The 19,539-nt window shown below is 36.2% G+C and overlaps 1 long non-coding RNA gene across 1 annotated transcript in view; it reads left to right on the plus strand.

Annotated features, from left to right (window-relative positions):
* The window catches only part of LOC139987311 (uncharacterized), a 117,984-nt gene that overhangs the window by 59,405 nt on the left and 39,040 nt on the right, over nt 1-19,539 (plus strand). The window contains exon 4 of the long non-coding RNA XR_011799827.1: nt 13,006-13,118. This is a non-coding gene — a long non-coding RNA (uncharacterized lncRNA). The remainder of the gene's footprint in view (nt 1-13,005; nt 13,119-19,539) is intronic.

Below are 19,539 nucleotides of genomic sequence, written 5' to 3' on the forward strand. Positions count from 1 at the left end.
CACCGTAAGGAACGTTTTCCAAAAAACACATTGATGATTCTTGTCTCGTGGTTCCTACGTTACACGCTAAACCCGAGCGTGTTAAAATTCCACTTGCGGCCAGCTTTTTATCGGTGTTATTTTGACAAATCCTACTCCGGTTATCCGGACCCGCGTATGAAAAGATTGCAATTCGTCATCTTGCCCCACTTTCATTTATGTGCTCGCTATGCGCAGCGTGAAAACGGGCACGGATTTACTTTACCTGTATGCATTGTTGGACCACCGCGAAGAATTCAAACGGAAAAGCGTAAAAAAAACACACGCGCGGAGGAAAAGGAAAGAAAGAAAGGCTTCTCTTTTCCAATAAAAGGAACGAACGCGTCTACTTTTTGTTACCGTATCGACGCTAAAAGAATTAAGAGATTTAACGTGTCGGGAGTGTAAACGTAAAATCTCAGTTGCAGGTGTGTTACATGGAGCAAGGTGTGACGTATCGTTGTGGTTTTACGAAAGTTTTGCGCGTTATAGACCGCGAGAAATGAAGAGATCATTATAGAAGTAAAATGTTCCCCGCTTCACTTTCCTACGTTCGTGTAGTTAACGTTTTATATTTCGCGCCACTTGAAATTTTTTCTGGCGTGCTTAGCGCAGTTCAGCCCCTCGTATCATTCATTTTTTCTAAAAGTGCTTAACCAGACACTGAAATATCATTTCCGGCAGAACGTAACAATTTTCTGTGAATTCACATTCGCGTAATCGCGAAACTTTTCCTGCTTATTCCACTGTTTTCCAAATTATCGTTACGGAATCTTCGGGCGGTATGATGAAAGATCCGCGGGGAGAATTCCTCTGTGATTTTTCTTATTGGCTTACCGTAAGTACCGTATTCTTCTCGATGGATGTTACACGAACGTCTTCCAAGTTCTCTCCGTAACGAATTTTTGAATGTAACTAACTGAAATTTTAATTAATTCTTTCATTAGCAAAAACGATTGCAATCATTCAATTTGAGCGCTCGCTATGTACTAGAGAATATTTATACAAAGCGTAAATATATTTCAAAAGCGAAAAGTTATTCGGAATTTCAGGACAGAGTTAGTCGTCAAATATATCGTTGTTGGTAAAAGGAATAAACTCTAGGAAACAATGGTCAAATTACATATGTGAAATGCATGTGCGATAATAATAATTTAATAATTCATTATATACATTGTAGTACTTACAAGAACATGATCAGAACTGTGAATTCTTGAATGAGTTGACTGTATGTGTATTGGATGCTTCACGTCGATGGTTAATCTCAAAAAGATTTCAGTGAAATTATGTTCCTGGTGTAGCAATTTCTTATGTTTCAAATGTTTTTATTACATACTCCAACCGCAAAATAGTAGAGATATGCAAAATTACTATAATAAATAAATGTAATAAAGAGTGTACCTAAATAAATTGTGAAAATTTAATATTAGAAAGAAACATAATATTAATATTAAAAGAATTCATCAAGATATAAAATCATTTATTAATTTCTCAAAGAAAAGCTCATGTAAACCCTTTTGTGGCTATTTTACCATTAACCTAAAGTATCGAATCGACATAGAGCTAACTCATTAAAGATTTCGCAGTTCTTGCCATCTCCTTGTTGGTATAAATACGCTAATATCGATATAATAAAGGAAGTTGAAAAAACATCGTAGCACGAAAACGGAATAACCACGAAGAGGAAATTACGATAATTTCATCAGAAATTAAAAAACTTCTTATTAACCAAGAAGAACCATGCTCATTGAAATTTACTTATTCATTGCAACCTAATGTACCATTTTATTCTGTAAATACACCAACAAGTATCCTACGAATATCTTTATAATTAAAATAATGATGAATTCGAGGATCTACTTTTATTTCAATTCAAGAGAACGATAACTTTTCTCTTCATTTTCTAGAACCGCGCATAAATTCGTCGCGACAGGATTCATAAATATATTTCACTGCAATAGGAAGGAAGGAGAGAACGCATGCTTTGCTTCGATTAACTCTCTTGTACGGAATTGCCAGGTTCGTTGTGAGACGAGTTTTGAGTTTACTATCATCTTATGCGTAATAAGTAGAGGAAGACGATAACACAGGTGTTCGTTCTCGAGTCATGATTATACGTGCGAGGGCAGACGAGACGTTTTATCCTTATTCTCGATTCGACCTGATATGAAATGAACGTAGATACATTAATTAATTAACCCGCAAATATACATAGCTCGGCTAGAATTTTCTTTGGTTCAATATTTTCCATGTGATAATACACCATTGTTCACTTATGTGTTGCATATATTACATTTACTTTATCCACTGTTACACAAATGTAAAATTAGATATTATATATTACTCCTTATATTATTTATTAATCGTAACCATATTATTGAATGGAAAATTGGTCTTTCAGTAGAATTTAATGTTGCAAATATATTTTATATAGGCTTTTTAATTTTGTTGCTGTCTGATATGTAAAAATGGAAATCAAACACCAATGGATAACTCGTCGAAACAATTATTAAAAATATATACACATATCGTAAAGTATTGTAGAAATAAGATGGTAAAGTTGAGAATGCTAATCGATGTTAAAACGTTTGTCATTTATTTTGAATACTTTTCATTCAGATCATACATTCTTAATACATTATTTTTTAATTCTGAATTTTATACTTTAGTTTTTAAATAATTAAATTGATAATTCTCACGTAATTACATAATCTAATTAATTAAGGTAATTAAGGGTATGTTTTTTAATACGGTGATTTACATTTTTACTTCGTATCATCTCATTTTCTACCATTATTTAATTTAAAGTTTACCCATAAAAATTAATCGTATTTAAATTCCGCAAAAATTTCATATTACCCGTATTTTATAAAATAATTAAATACGTTCAATCTTTAGTTAATTTAAAATGGCTTTTTTCTCTTCTGTTGATAATCATATAGGGTTTAGAGTTTGCTTAATGAATTTTAATCACGATAGATCTTTGTACAGATATATATCCATTTATATCCGCATAATCTTATCTGCAAGTTTATTTTTATAACCGATGGAAATCTTTTGTTTAAGTAACGAAATGGTGAATCGTTTGTCGTATACATAATCAAAGAGTTTTTCGATCTGTGATCTTTCGAAAGATTACTTTTTGATGAAGAGAAAAGTTTGAAATGGAAAATTAATATGTCGAAATTATTATACATCTAAATACGAAACGATCAAGTACTATTTATCAAATAGTAATTTCAAGATTAGGATACTACATATTTACATAATTACAATATATACAAAAATCATTTATTAACGTCTACTTATAAGAGAAGGTGTACTATTTTGTAATTCATACAATACTAAATTAGCAATAGAACACATCATCCTGTACACAATAAGAGGAATTATATTCTTCATACACAATTCCATATAAAATTTATCATAAAGAACAATTTAAAACATAACAAATCGATACAAGTGTTATTAATCGCTTAAAATATTTAAAGGTACATAATAATTTATAGCTCCACGTAACTTCCTATTCTTTCATGTCGCTAATAATCTACACAAATAGTTAGTGCAATTATAAATAAGGGAAGATTAGAAAAAAACCGGTGCAGAAGTTGACCTGAATTTCGAAAAAAGTTATCTTGCTTCAATGGCCTTTAAAAAACTCTTCGAACAGATCAATTTTATTCAGCATGAATATTTTCATTTGCAATTTCTTTATATTCTCTATCATCATCTGTCTATTACAGAACATTTACATTTGCGATACTTGTTAAATGTTTTACTACGGTACAATAAAATGAATAATAAGCTTGTTATCTATTCATTACTTGGTAATTAATCTATAACGCAACTAATTACTTTCATAAGTGTCAACGTATTAACATTATCTAATAATTTCGCGGTTAAATATTCATAATTCATAATGCACACTGTATACATATGTGTGTGTATATTATGGCTAAGACATAATAATAACACAGTTACTACGTTAATACGTGTATTTACATACTTGTAAATATAAGTCAATCGTTGTTTACACGCGTGTAAGACACAAAATCCTCTATAAATTCTTTATTGAAGTAGATATCATTATAAGAAGAATTTCTTGAAATTATTTCTTTGCCTTTGTGTCGTACGAAAGTTTCAATTTTCGTCTTTCTCCTATCGATTCAAACTTCCCTAAAAGTTCTATGATTTGGAAGTATATATTTTTCTATACATACACGATACAACTATTTTCAACCGGTAGTAAATTAATCATTAATCTCTGTCCTGGGTTTATAGTTTAAATATATTTACGCTTACTTTAGGAAAATTCCTTTATTCTTGGAACTCGAAAGGATTTACAAACGTCTACATTACAAATATTAATATGTGGCATAAAAAATAATCCATACTAAAAATATTAAGAATATTATCTCTACCAGAACTCACCAGACTCCAATTGTTCGCCTCATAATCATCTCGACAAACCTAAAAGTTTAAACGATCGACTTGCAAATATTTTCGGCTTAGGTTTTCTAATAATAAAAAAAAATCAAATCACTCACGTAAGATCCATCAATTTTGAATCACAATAAGGAGACCAAGAAACGTGGAGAATAAACAATTCATTCCGAGTTACCACTTATCGTTGGAGAAACGTTGGACGAAAGAAAGGTTTCTGATAAGCCGAAAGAGCCGAAGGAAGGCGCGGCTGTCCCCGGCCCAGGGCTGTTAAAGGGATCACTTTTCAAGAAACGGGAACACGAGAAAGCCTGTGGTACGTGCTCATAGCAGGGGGCTATACCATCTTCGAAGGGGTGAGAGTTCACTGTTCAGTCTTGCACCGGGCCATTGTAGGAGCAACGAACCGGCCAACCGGGGGCAAAGACGCCAGGCGCCTACTTGCTGCCACGATCTCACCAATCATTTGCGCATTCAAGCAGCTACACGGGAACTCAGTGGTTCTCCTGCCTCTCTCGCATGACCGACCTAATTCACCCACCGGTGGATCCGGCGATATTATTATTTCGGGTCCGTCGCCGGAACGTCGGATCGACGCTTCGGGGTATGTATTCATAGGCTTGGTTTCCCTTCGCGTTGAGAGGTTCTAGATAATGGAGGGTTGAAGAATGTTGCTCGATTTACGCGTTCGACCATACTTACGATATTTTGTGGTTGTTGTTATATTCATACAAATTGATTGTATTTCTTATTATTTATCTGAATAAAATTATATGTAGAATTAGCTACGATGAATTTAGAAATGTTGCTCGACTTACACGTTCGATGCTGCGCAAGTTTCTGTTGTAGTTGTTATATTCATACAAATTGATTGTATTTCTTATTATTTATTTTAGTAAAATTATATGTAGAATTAACTACGGTGAATTTAGGAAACGAAAGTTTAAGAACATAGCTGGATGGTGTCCGATCCTGTACGAACGCTTTGGTGATCTTTGCGAAGTATATGTTCGCAGAAAATATTTTGTAATTTCTACGTACATTTTCACATCGTTTTTAAATTTGACTAATACAACCACAATAGTCTAATGAAGTTTCAAAATGTTTCGTATAATTCATGAAAGGTTTTTATGATTTTTTGAATATTTCTGTGAGTATTGTATGTAGTATTAACTAAGACGAATTTCGTTACGATTTCTCAAAGTTTTGTCTTAAAAATTAGGGAAGTTTGTGTTGTAGTGTAGTAGCAGTAAAGCACGTTCGTGACCTGAATTCGTTTTTGGTCTCCTTATACAGATTGTGAACTGAAATTAGGTCGTCTGTATCACAAACTTTGGATAGTCAATTCTAAGTTCCTCAACAGTGATCTTGTAGTTGTATCGTGCTTTTTGATTCGTACACGTGTGAAAATGAAAATTCTGTATCTAGGTTTGCAGTAGTAGAAAAAATTAATATCGTTAACACGCATTATTCACTTTTTTCCGGCTTTAACTTATTTTAATGAGCAAACGTTTCTACGATCCTATATTTGAGACTTTTTCTGCAAATACTGCTTTAAAATGGCTTTTCATAATTGATTGAGAGGTGGTAATGAAGGTAAAAAGTATGATAGATTAGCTGAGTAAAGTAGATTGTCTGGTTAGTTCTCGCACACCGTTAAACGTATTTACATTTTACAATCATGGATGGATAGGTTCTCGAGTCTGTTTTATACTAATCGTAAGACCTTCTGCGAATTACAATCGAAGTGAACCAGAATCATGTGATATGAATACTTTCTAGATTAAGACAAATGAAAGATATTAAATGTAAAATGTCGATATCGGATCGGGAAATTTACCGTAGATTTTTACTGTACATTTGCCTGCGATATATCTCAGATGAAATTTCAGATTAAAAAGTAATCAGCATTAACAAAAGTATTATCGTTTAAAGTTTAACTTGATTTCTTTTTATCAAACATTCAAAATCACAACGGAGACTTTTATTCCTGTAAAACATAAATATAATCATAAAAGTGAAAGTGTAAAGTACGCAGATTGATATTGCAAACTCTATGAGCGGCATTAATGGGGAATCTGCAAGGAATAAAGTTTACGTCAATTTTTCACGAGTTAGTTGTTTAACCGACACTGGCTTTCTCCATAATTGTGCAGCATACAATAACTATCTCGCATAACGTTTACCTTAGAACCCCATTTACAGATGCTCCGATAACAGAGCCTGACAAAGTTTTTCGCCATAAATCAATTACTTTTACTCGCATTAAAGTACCACCTATAAGGTTTCTCGAAAAGTTTCCGCCGCGTGAAACTTTTGTCTCGGTCTCCTGTGGAAACCTTCGAAACCACATAAATTTCGTCGATAGCAACACCACAACCGAGCGTAATTTACAAGCTATATCCGATATCAATAATCGATGCTTTCGAGTGTCGTGTTCTTGAATTACAAATGCAATGGTCAATCAATAAACAATAATAAAGCGATATAAAGGCAAAGGGGAGAAAGTCAGAGTGAGTGGACTTGCAAGCTTATTTAAATATCGATGATATCGGTTCGATTGAGCTGTACAAGTGGCCACTTCGAGGTAATTAAATTAATCAATTGTATCCGATACCTTTGAGACTAAGGGCCCGTCGCAAACAAATAGAAACTCGTGTTCTCGAGTAATAAACTCCTGGCTGGAGATGTCCACAGACATTCTTGTATCTCTCGAAATATCAAAAGCCAATATTGGCGTACTGCCTTCGTTCGACTTGCATTCGTTTTTCCACGGCGACAGCTTTTGTGTTTGAACAACGCCAGCCGATTCTTCTGCCCGGAAAAACTGATAACAAAAGTTAATTGACAATACGATATAACATAAAAGACCAAGTGCACGGATACAGGCTGAAAAGGTTCGTAAGAATCGTGGAATATAAAACGCTTTATGCCCGCAACTCTCTTAAGTACGGGAATCCGTAACGTCGATAACTCTTGTTTTACGTATGCATCAAATGATAAAAAAAAAAAGGAGAAAGAAAAAGAAATAGAACACTGCCATCCAGTTCTACTTGCAACTAGAAAAATGGGATTTGTCCGATTTCAAATAGATAAAATGTGTTTGTATCATGACAGAACATGAACGTGTGACAGAAATTACAGCACAAACGTTGTGGCACTTGCGAACATGATCTTTCGAATACGTAAAATTTGTACAATTTAATAATTAACATATTGAATTCTATGTTATATTTAATACATAATGAAATAAAGTTTACTATTGTATGTACGTACATGCTCGTACAAAACTTAAACCATGCACGTAATAAAATAGCTGACTATAATTATTGAATGCAAACAAGTGTACGTAGGACACCGCGCCATTCGATATGAACGCATTACATTTTCGGATATACAATTCGATAGACTTGTTCCAGAATTGCGATATCACGGTAGAACGGTTGTGTTTCGATGTCGATATCGAAGTTGCAGAGCTTCTTCGAACGTCGTGCTATAATTTTGAGACTCTGCAACTATGCTATCTTCGCTACAAGTTTATGCAAATAAATCACGATGAATAGGAGGAGTTATGTCATTCGTTAAACAAGACTGAGCATTTATGCAACGAAGGCTCTGAATGGCATTGTTTTTGAAGGGAAAACGGGAATAATTAAACTCTGGCAGTTTAATTATGTTTCAGCAAAAGATAAAAATGAAGTTGTATATAAATAATCAAAGTAATATTTTTAATTGACAATTTAATTTATATTATTCCATTCGATGAATGAAGAAAAAGATCTTTCGTCGATACAGCTAATGTGCCATTTAAATGGCTTTCATTTTCGACGTTCACTCTTGTCCTTAATAAACTTTCAAATACAGTTATCTATTCGTAATTCTTATGTTTCTTTTTATGTAAGTTTAATGTCGCATCTTATTACTGCAAAAATGTTAGCATTCGGAAGATATTAAATCAGTTACATTGCATTGTTGTGTAAGCACTACTTATAAATATCTTTATAAATCAAGAGAAAAATTTACGTACTTATTCGTTTTCTAAATGGCATATTCACTGCATCGTACTGCGTACAGTAATATTTTATCTTAGTCGTACATTTTTTATTTAAAATATCCTTAACATAATCCTTGTATACTCGTTCTTCGTCGACATTGCCCCGGAGAATTGATCTGTACTGCAGTTTGAACTTGATCTTATTAAGGTAAATAATTAGTTTATATAATCAACGCTGTTTTCTGAAGCTGCTTTGCAGTTTAGCTTCTAAAGTCTCTGCATGTGATATTCATGAACGTCGAGTTACTTTCTCGGTACGTTTCAATTCTTAAATCGCGGACCGGATACATAAGTAAACGGCATAACGCTGTGTGTCTGTCTGTATGTGTATGTATAAAACGATAAATGAACTCGTGCAACCTGGTCGCGAGACGAAAGACGAATGATAATAAAAGGGTGAAAGATGAGGGTGGGAAGGAAAAGAAGGGGGACCAGGTTGCACGAAAGACAGGATGGGAAAATAGTAGTCCGTAATTTTCGAAGGAGAAAGATCGGTCAAAGAGTTCTCTAGCCTCTGTTCTTCCGTAACTACGAAAAGCACGGTGATAGGGTCGTGAATCGAGTGAGTTGGACTTGATGATACACGACTCGCTACTATAGACTTCTAGACCGTTCGTTCCTCCATTCCCCTAGGAATTGAATCGAGAACAGAATTCGAAAATCGTCTCCGCTTTTGTCTCTTTCCTTTGCGTTTGCTTCCTTTTTACCACTAGTCATCTTGTCTTCGCCTCTTCTGTGTTTCGATGTTTCTAACGACAACAGTTCCCCGATCGCTAGCGTTTCGACATTTTAAATGTTTACATAAGTCCTATGAACATATCCTTTGAATAAACTAGCGGTTTCATTGAACAATAGCTCATAATATAAATTTTTATTCTATGTGAAGGTATACGTATGCCCTGAAGATATTCAATATCGCTTTTCTCGAATATGAAATATTCGTATATTGCATAGATATACGTAGGTAACTCTTTCGATTATGCGAAGCTAGTAAAATCATACAATAATAGTTGCTTGAACCAACCATAAATCAAATTGAATAGCTATTTATTCTTGTGTATAAGAAACATTGTAATTTAAACTAGTATTATCTAACTGGACGATAAATATATTCATCTTCGGTAAAACTGTTTCTAATTATAACGCATTATGTCTTATAAGTGAATCCTAGAGAAAGACGTATCTTCATTTTCAGTAACTGACGAAAAGAAATTATATTCTACGGGCCAAGGAACATTCTGAAAGAATTAATCTAATCATTGAACAGTTCACGAACATGATTTCATATGCTCAATCCACTAAAAGAGTGGGAAAATCTGGCAGTCGAGATTCTCGAGCATTTTAGACGGAGGAATATTTTCTGAGAAACAACGGAACGACGGGTGTCCTATCACGTATTTCTCCCTGAAGATAGTTTCCTCTCGAAAATACTGAATGTACCTCTTAAGAAGCACCCTGTACCCTTTACACGTAGCCGATGCGGCAGATCCGCTCGCGTGTACGTGTGCACCGCTCGAAGGAGAAAGAAAGGGACAGACAGACACGTTACGTTCGATGCGAACTCGTCAAAGTGCCAAATCCCCGCGGGTACAGAAGCTGCGGGGTTAGAGAAAGAGAGAAATAGAGAGTCGTGTGTGCCATGGTCTCGTAGATTCGATCAATGGGGAACAACGCGACGTCGGTTCGCCGCTTCATCGACGACGCGATCGAGCTTCGTTTCTCATCCCCTTTCGAGCCCCTCACCACCCTCCTGTCACTCTCTACCTTGTTTCTTCGTACGTTCGATCTTCCCTCTCCCCGTCGGCCACTCTCGACACTCGCTCAAACTGTCAATCTTCCTGCAACGATCTAGAAAAGGCTTCCTTTGAGAGGAACCGACTCGTCGAAGCACTTGGAAACGACGTACCAACGATTACATACATACGTGTCGTCTGCTTAGTCGCTAATGTATTCGGTCGAGTCGAAAATCAGCGAAATTCCAAAGGTTAACGAGAAAACTACGGAGACAGTCTGCCTGGTATATAATTTTAGCACCCGTGATAACTCTTCGCCTCTACTCTGGTTCTTTGATATGAATAGAATGCTAGAGACCGAGATAGGTTAGGTCGCCCTATAGATCTCAGACCCCTCTCTGATAAATTATTCGTGTTTTCAGTTACTGGTTGCACGAACGAATTATTCAACCGGGAGTTAAGTAGTGTCAAGTATATATAGCGACTCATATGAACACACTCCCGTGATTTGTGCTACGTATTAATTTTAATGGAAACCGTGCTAGATAAATTTCCTTGCATCGAAGCGAATCTTCCAGTGGATTCGGCTTCTCTTTAACTGGCCATTAACAAACCTTGATTCTACTGTAGTTATGATTTAAGGAAATACGTAATGATCGAGTAATAACTACAATAGAATCAAGGTTTGTTAATGGCCAGACAGATTCTCTAAATATTTAATTTCACTTAAAATAAATCACTTCCACGCACAATGCCTACGAATTAAGCAAAATGAACGACAAAATATCATAAGATCGACATTTCCAGAAATAACTACCTAAAAAATAAGCATCATCTAAACGACTACTAACAACTCTTGATTTCTTCGTAATAACCAGGCTGCCACATTCCGGTTCCTCCTGACTCTATGACCGTCCATCCACGCGTCTATCTGGTCATTCGGCTGACTTTTCCTTTTTTCGCGTTCTGATCCTCCGGCATCGTTGTCGAATGAATTCAGAGCTGCTGAATTCCTGGAACCACGAGGTGAGGCTGGCCTGAAGCGCGGAGGGGGGTGGAAATCGTTTCGCATTGTCTGCAAGGCTGGATCCCTTCTTCTATCGTTATCCGACCGTGGCACCGAAACGCTGCTGTCCTCTAACCTCGAAAAGACCGACCCGGTTTTCCATCGGTGGCAACCGACGCTCTAATTGCGACGATCCTCCCGGTGGACCGGACGACAGACCACCACAGGGAAAATCTACTTGTACCCGGCCAAACGGTGAATCGTACCTCATCCCCTTTTTCTTCGTTCCAAACCTCCTCTCAGAACTAATTTCCTATTGTGCAGGAAAAAAATTTGTTTTAGCCAGTTTCAGCTTCTTTCACTGCCCTCTTTTCCTCGCTTCCTCGGCTAGTTTGCTCGTGTTTATCACGATTTTGTTCGAGGTTCGTTCTCTTTCCTGTTTTCATTAGGATCTTGATTTCTGGTAAGGTTCACTAGGCGTTAAAAGATCGAAGTGAAGTTTGGTTAGGATTTATTGTAGAGATTTGTGGATCAGATTATTAAGTATGTGTTTATGGGTCGGCGTGATTTGTTAATTGATATTGATATTAGTAATACGTTAACGCATGTATTAATAATGTATTGGTAGATGTAGTTCACGAAAGGGGAATACAATTTCATGGAAGAAGTTAATGTGAAATCCAGAAATATTCATTTGTTCTCTTATGCATTTTCAATTTATTTGTTTAGTTTAAACAAGTTTTTGAAATATTCATTTATTGTCACATGCTCGTGAAATATAGCTCGAAGAACAAACGTGGAAAGTTTTTAAGAAGGAGTCAGCGTTCTAAATTGTCCGCGCGTACATTAAAAATTTCCCTACATTTGTCGACCTCTTAACAATGGTTCCCAGGTGCAAAGGATTAAGACCTCGTCCATACCAAAGAATACCACGTTTAGAAGTACGGAAACTTCTTTTACCCATTTATTTGCCTCGCACTGCGGTTACTGTATTTTTTTTCTGCTAAACACAACGACGGACACAAATACAGAGGATTGAAAAATATTAACGCAAACTTTGTTAAACATTCTGCGCCTCTAATGGATTAAAAATAAAATTTGTTAATCTAACAGAATATGTCATGTTTACGATCTTCGCAAAATGTTACAAGATTATAAATAGATTATTGATGATTTATGGATAATTGAAAGATATGAAACTACGCAAAATGTAGAAATGTATAAAATATTTAATCATTCTATCATTTAGTGAATGAAAGAAACTGAATATATAACTAATAGAAATTTGCGTTTGCATGGAAATGTTCGAGAAAAGATTAATTTTAAAAATATTCTGTAAATCTGGAACTATTAAATGTATTCATTATGTGTGAAATCATATTTGAAAGTATTATGTTTTTTATTCATGAAACAAAATCATTTAAATCTGCGATAGAGCCATGTGAAAACGTTTCTGAAGAATAATAATGCAATTGAAAGTTGAATCGCTTGACTGCAGCGGAGTGCTTTCCAATGCACGGAAGTAGAAACATTAAAATATTTTAAAACGGAGAATATAATATTTGGCCGATTTTTGTGACCATTGTTGTGCTCCATGTGAAACCTATTGTTAAACATACATAAAATTCTATATAGATAAATGCAGTCGTTTGAAACATAAAAAAATTTTCCACTTTATGGAAATAAGTTACAGACTGTGTTAATTTGCGTGCAGATTCGACGCTTCTTATAATTTTTGTCACGGGACCGAGCCGTGAATCTGGGTCGGCGAATGGATCATTGAAAAAGTTGGCAATGACGTCGATGTCGCGTCAGAAAGGCTGGAAATTCTCGTTTATATGAAAACTGATTCGCAGCAGTGGGGGTGAGTCAACATCAGGTCACATGGAAAGCAGCTGGCCGAAATATTCTGCAACTATCAAACGGTTTACAGTTTACGTAATTTCATGAACAGTCCCTGGTAAAATTTTCATTTCGCCCGCGTACCATGGAAGGAAGGAGCGCTAAAACGCTTAAAAATCCATCGAAAGGTATCGCAGAAAATTCACAAGAGATTTAAAAGAATTACTAGTCAAAATAGTAGACATATCGATACGGATGAAAATATAGTAATATATTATTCGATCTTTATTTTGGCGCTATTATGTTTGAGTTCATTATCATTGACAAACTTCTGAAAAATAGTAGCAAAACCATGTACACTGGCTCCAAAAGATATTTGCACATCATTGTGCATTGTTACATACTAATTAATTAAGTCTAAGTATATTCAATTTTTGTGTCTGTTGGTAGTACTTTCATATGATTAAAAAAATTTGATATTATGAAAATGAAAAGTAGAATATGATAAAAGGTGGTTCATTCAGAAAGAAGAATATATGAAAATGCCTTCTGTAGCAACTACGCGTAAAAGTCACAAAACATAACATGATATAATTCTACGATGACACAAAGAAATTAGTATTTTTCACGTTATTAGTATCAACGAATCCCTCAAGGCGTCAGATTCGTCAGAGAAAACACACTACCTCAGTATCAGAGGGAACTTTAATCCATTATCATAAAATATAGCCATAATTACCTCTTAATTATGTTTCCCCAGAGGGAAAACCGATAAAGCGACCGGTCGGTTTGCCTTTGCTTAAAATTGCTGAAAGGACAGAACTCGTGAGTTGAACGAAAAAGACGGGGAGAACGAATTGATAAGATTTTACGTTAATACAACTTTCCTTTTTCGAAATATCCCGCGAGACAGCCTATAGACTTCCTATATTTAATCTGGTCTTATCGTTGCGCAAAGTGAAGCCGATTATGCCGTTGAGATATCGTCTCATTGCTTCAGATGGATATGGATAATTGCGGTTTCCATCGAGTCATTCTTTTCTCCGGAAAAGCCCAGCCCATCGACTCGCCTGTGCTAACTTACAGTGAAGCTTACGCTTTACAGTGACCTCGTCGTAGCTCTTTTGATCCGGTCTAACCTTCCTAATTCATCTGTCTCCTCTGTGAGCCAGGATATTCGGAAACGTTGGAAAAGAACGATCAAGTAGGACTAAGGTCAAGCGTCTCGAAAGTTTAGCCACGGAAAAAGGATATCCAGTATACTCGACCGCATTGTGATGTTCGAGTGTGGTTCGAATTAATCTGTTGACAATTTGACAGTGGAAATGTGGTTGCCTGTTACACGATACTTGTTCTGTTGTCGATGTTTATGATGGTTTGACGTTGAAACGTGAAAGTGAGATTGAAAATATGAAATTGGAATTTTTCGAAGATAGTGCATTGCTGTTTATTGTGCAGAGTGATTCATGAAACTGTAATGAAATCATCTGTTACATGATTAACGATATTGAAATATGAAAGATACAATTTTCTTCTTTTGAAGAGCAATTATACGTGTCTTGAATATATTATAATTGTTAAATTAAAATTTTTTAATAGCGAATGTGGAAAACTGAAATTCTTCTATACTTTGTGTGATTTTATTTAATTAATTTTAAAGTATTTTTATATTTATTTTAATATAATACTTCTGTGTTATGTTTTTGGATTCTTTGATAAACCAAATCGAATTAAAATTATTAAATTTTACTTTGAATTCTCGGTATAATTGATCCATGAAAAATAAATAGTTCATAAGAAAAATCTTGATAACTGATGATATTGTAGATACAACATAAAAGATGTCATAAAAGAAATTCAATTCGTTATCTTTTATTTCATATCCATAAAAATGTCTTTAACAGATCGTAGCAATTTTAATGCTAAAATAAAGACAGAAATATTGCTGACATTTAAAAATACTTTCTTTGAAATCTGTATCGTGTTCTTTGCAAAACAGCGGCATGATTCCCTTTCAGGTTTCAGATCCGAAATAATACGTACAATTTGATCGCCTTTGGTGGTCTTCTAAAGGAGTATAAGGTTCTTCGATCGTGTGTAGGGCAGTTTTATTACTACAAAAGGAGTTCAGAGGCCACAAACTGTTTATGTACGGGTCCTAACCCGATAGTACCTAGTGGTCAACTTCCTGTCAAGGATACTGTCTTCAACGTCTTAGATTTATGACGTGTGTGCGTATAGCGTTACAAAGTTTGCGATGTCCTTTCGTTACGCCAAAGTCACGTAATCCAGGTGGTCTCAATACTTGATTTGAATAGTTATAACTTTCTGAACAACGTAGTTTTAGAGAGTTACTTCTTATTATCTAAGATAATTTCGAAATTATTTGTTAACCAGTTTACTTTATTTTAGTTTTTTATAAATCGATACAAGGACCATTTTGGTATACTTTCTTTTTTATAAAAATCCGTGTATAGAGATACCCTCTAAGAGAAATGTCTACATTAACGTAGAACACGCAATTGCAAACTAAAAATCTATTCGTATAATTCAAAAGATAAAATAAAATAGAGCTGAACCTGTATAGCTAGAAAATTTCCGTAAGACTACAAATTTGTTCATTGTCTGTTGCTCCGCTGTGAAAACCTCTAGAAATCTAAGACATTGGAAATAAAACTTATTTTAACTCGAATTATTTCACACACGTCCAAGTGTATTATTTTACCTCTGTAACTCGAATGTAGAATAGCCGGACTTCGACATATCGAAGTTTTCCTCTATAAGTCGAACTTCTATCGTCGCTGCCTCTGCAAATCGAAGTGCACCTATAGCTATGCTACGTGTCACAAGATGTGAGAAACCAATCATTTGATATTGTCTCCTCTTTTCCAAATTTTGGGATTGTCTCAAATAACGTAAGACGACACAAGCCATGTCCCTCTGCTCCTTCGACCATAACGTCCACGTGTACATCCATAGAAGCCAATCGTTTTCTGTCAGTCGAACACATAATTGTCATTATCTCTCATGCCTTTATCTTTTGCATTTACTTAAAATGAGTTCTAAAAGGAAGTTCAACAAACACTTTCTGAAAAGCTGAATGTAATTGTGCTTTGTGCAAATCATTTTGGTGAACCTCTCTTACTGGAAAATTTCGTTAAGTCGAAACGGCTATTATCTCAAAGATTTTAGCTCTTCCCTCGTGGTTCCAGTAATAAAATTATAAAGATAGTAAAGTGATACGTACATACGTGTTTCCGTAATCTTCGATACTTTGAAATCACCGATTAAACACCTGCTTGCGCGATTTAAACAATCAAACCTGCTCACAACCAGAATGTGATTTAATCCTTTCGCTTCGGCACTGAACGAAAACGCGCGCCAGAGATACGTACAGTGTGCGTGTTTGCTACACATACGTTTTCCTAGGTCTTAAATAACAATAATTCTTGTAAGAACCGTATATGAAATATCGTTCCACTGTCAATGGATTTAATAGATTTTTTAACATGAAACAGTATACGATCGTTTGGGTGTTTGAAATATATTGCGTGAAACGTTTTGATGTTGTTTCAACAATGAGTAACTTTAAGAAATGATTAATCCAATATATCAATAAAATCAACAGAAGATGTTCTGCTGATAACGAAAAAATATATTTTTGACTACAAATAGCACTTGTATTATGCATCATTTGGATGCTGGATATATGGGGTGCCGGACCCAGGAGTCGTCGCGTGGTCGTCGCCTATAAGCAGCGTTCGAAGCGAAGGGCTTAATCCTCGAAACTCTTGTCAACCATAAGAAAACATCAAACGAACATCGCTATCTCAGTTGAGCAGAGACGCTCTGACTCCTTCAGCATCAATAGATATTTCAAGTTCCTTTAATAACGCTCAAATTCATCGTATTCAAAGATATATACAGATGCTTTACTGTCTAAAGTAACCGGCAGGACTTCTTTCCCTATTGACTCGTCGAGGATTAGAGAAAGTTGATCGAGTGAACTCGGAGAAGGGGGTAGGGGAGAGAATCCTTGCTACTGTCTGATGCGGAGAAGCAAAAGAGTCGGAAGTTAATTCGTCGATGGATGGCTTCGAAATGGTTATGTAGCTAATAATGGGAGGGGAGGGGATGCGAGAGCGAAAGTCAGAGAGATTCTTTCAAAACGGTAAATCGATGAAGTACAACGACCACGCCTGAAGGGCGAGGGCAGAGTGAAAAGAGAGAGAGAGAGAGAGAGAGAGAGCATTATAGGTTAGTACGCAAACGGCCAACTATAGTCATCCGATTTTACGAGCGATCGTAAATACATCTCAGAAGCCCCGATTTGATGGAAAATTCCTTCGGGATAGGCAGAGCTTCATCGCGTTGCTAATGTTACTGGATTGTGGGGTCTCTACTACCTACGTTTGGATCTAGGAGAGGCTGATTCAGGAACACGTATCCCTAGTCCGCGATTCGACGTGGCGTTGGCCAACTCCTGACGACCTATTGTCAAGCTGAAGAGGAAACCGAAGTCGCGAACTTCGGAAGATTGAATTCTTACTCGGACTAAATCTAATTTTTACCAGCTACCGACGCGAACTCTGTGTCCGAGACTAAATCAGTAGAGAAGCTTCGCACTCTTTTTCTAGATAGGCGAGTTCTCTCGTCAAGATCCGAGAGTCTGAAGCACGTGGAGTAACCCCTGGCGTCGTGAGAATCGCGGATCCTAGAGGTAAGATTGCCAACCTTTTCTCCCCTAGGTCGTTGAAAGAACGAGAAGTGAGGATTGCTCGCGCGGAGGGTAGAGTTATCGAATATCAAAGTTTCGAAAATTCCGCGTTGCCAGGAAAGTTCACTTGAAAACATAACTTATAAGTAAGTTCGGCTACGTCGGTAGGGTCCGCTCTGAAAAGAGAAGGAAAATTGGGGGATGATAGAGAGAAAGAGAAAGGGAGAGAGAAGAAGATAGAGTAGGTTGGGTCAGTCGAGTAAGGGTGAAAAAGCAAAAGGGCGGAAGTCGGAGAGCCGGATGGAAATGTTGGTGGAAGGGGGAAGAGATCGGGATCATTCGTCTCTCTGCGAGACGGAAGTTAGGCCGGGTACGAGGACAAAGTTTGGTCAGAGTCCAAGTTGTTAAAAGGAAGAAAATTTCGGAAAATACGAAGGAGTCGCGCGTGTACCGCCGCGCTGACCGGGGCTGAGCCATTGAAGAAATTTAACAGGAACAGTGCGCGGTGCAACCGAATTCGCCAACTCGCGAAACACTTTTAAACGAACTAACAGATGGAGACTCTCCCCAGACTATCCGCAGGAAGGAGACCGTTCAACGAGACAAAAGCGAGACAAGGTAAAAGGCTGTTCTGCAAGATGGACTCAGTGCCGCAGTGCCGGGCGCCATTCGAGAATGCTTTTTCGACGACTGGCAGCTGTACTACCCGAAGATCCTGCCTTTCCAGTCGTCTGTTTTCTCCTACGGGCTATGTACGTTGTCGGCGATGCATTCAGAGAAAGAAAAAGTGCAACTTATGTCCTTTTAGTTGCTAGTCTTACCAGTAACAATGGCAAACTCTATAAATTGGTTTAGGTATCGCGTATAATGGTGGATAAAAGAAAGTTTAAGCTGATACTTTTATATTAGATATCTTTTACCGAGTTGCCCATGCATTCAGAAACGGACGTAGCTTGTTAAAAGAAATTTAATACTATGTTCTATACATTTGATTCCTATATATCAATATTTTTGTTAGTTTGTGAGCAGAGTTCGGTTTTATTATTACCTACATGCATATTAGTTAACTTTGCTTCCTTTCTCATACTACACGACTTGGTAGTCGTCTGTTTCCCTTCTTTCATATTTTCTAATACATTATGTAACGAATATTGTCGACCTAATTTAAAAAATGTATCGTTATCTAACATACCTGATATAAATATTCTTATCCTATTATATTTATCTATTGCCCTTGTAGGTTATAATCTCGTTTTATAAAATCGTAGTGTATAATTATTATAATAAGATTGATGCGCTAAATAGTTCGCTCTTACAATCAGTAGAATATCAGAATGATGAATCACAAGCACCATTTAATTCCTTCAAAATATGTTAAAGTTCCATTTAATTTTACAAAACATTTGATACAAACGCGAAACCACGTGCGACATATTATTTTCCAAAAAAAAAACTTGTGATTATAAACTATATAGGTTGAAATTGTGCAATCAGATTTCAGCAGATCTATTCAGCGCTCATAACTTTGTATGGTAAAGCGTGGCGCGCAGTGTTCTATAGGAAATTCGTACGGATCTTTACTTTTTACGATAACGGGGGACAAGAAAGTGCTTCCTTAACGAAGTACTCTATCAGATTCTGTCCTTACTCGCGCCTTTACACGTACTGCGAGACAAAACTTCGAAATTGCAGAGTTATCCCTCGTGTACGGATACATCTTTGGGAA

Source organism: Bombus fervidus, chromosome 5 (genome assembly GCF_041682495.2).
Source record: "Bombus fervidus isolate BK054 chromosome 5, iyBomFerv1, whole genome shotgun sequence".
NCBI classification, from domain to species: domain Eukaryota; kingdom Metazoa; phylum Arthropoda; class Insecta; order Hymenoptera; family Apidae; genus Bombus; species Bombus fervidus.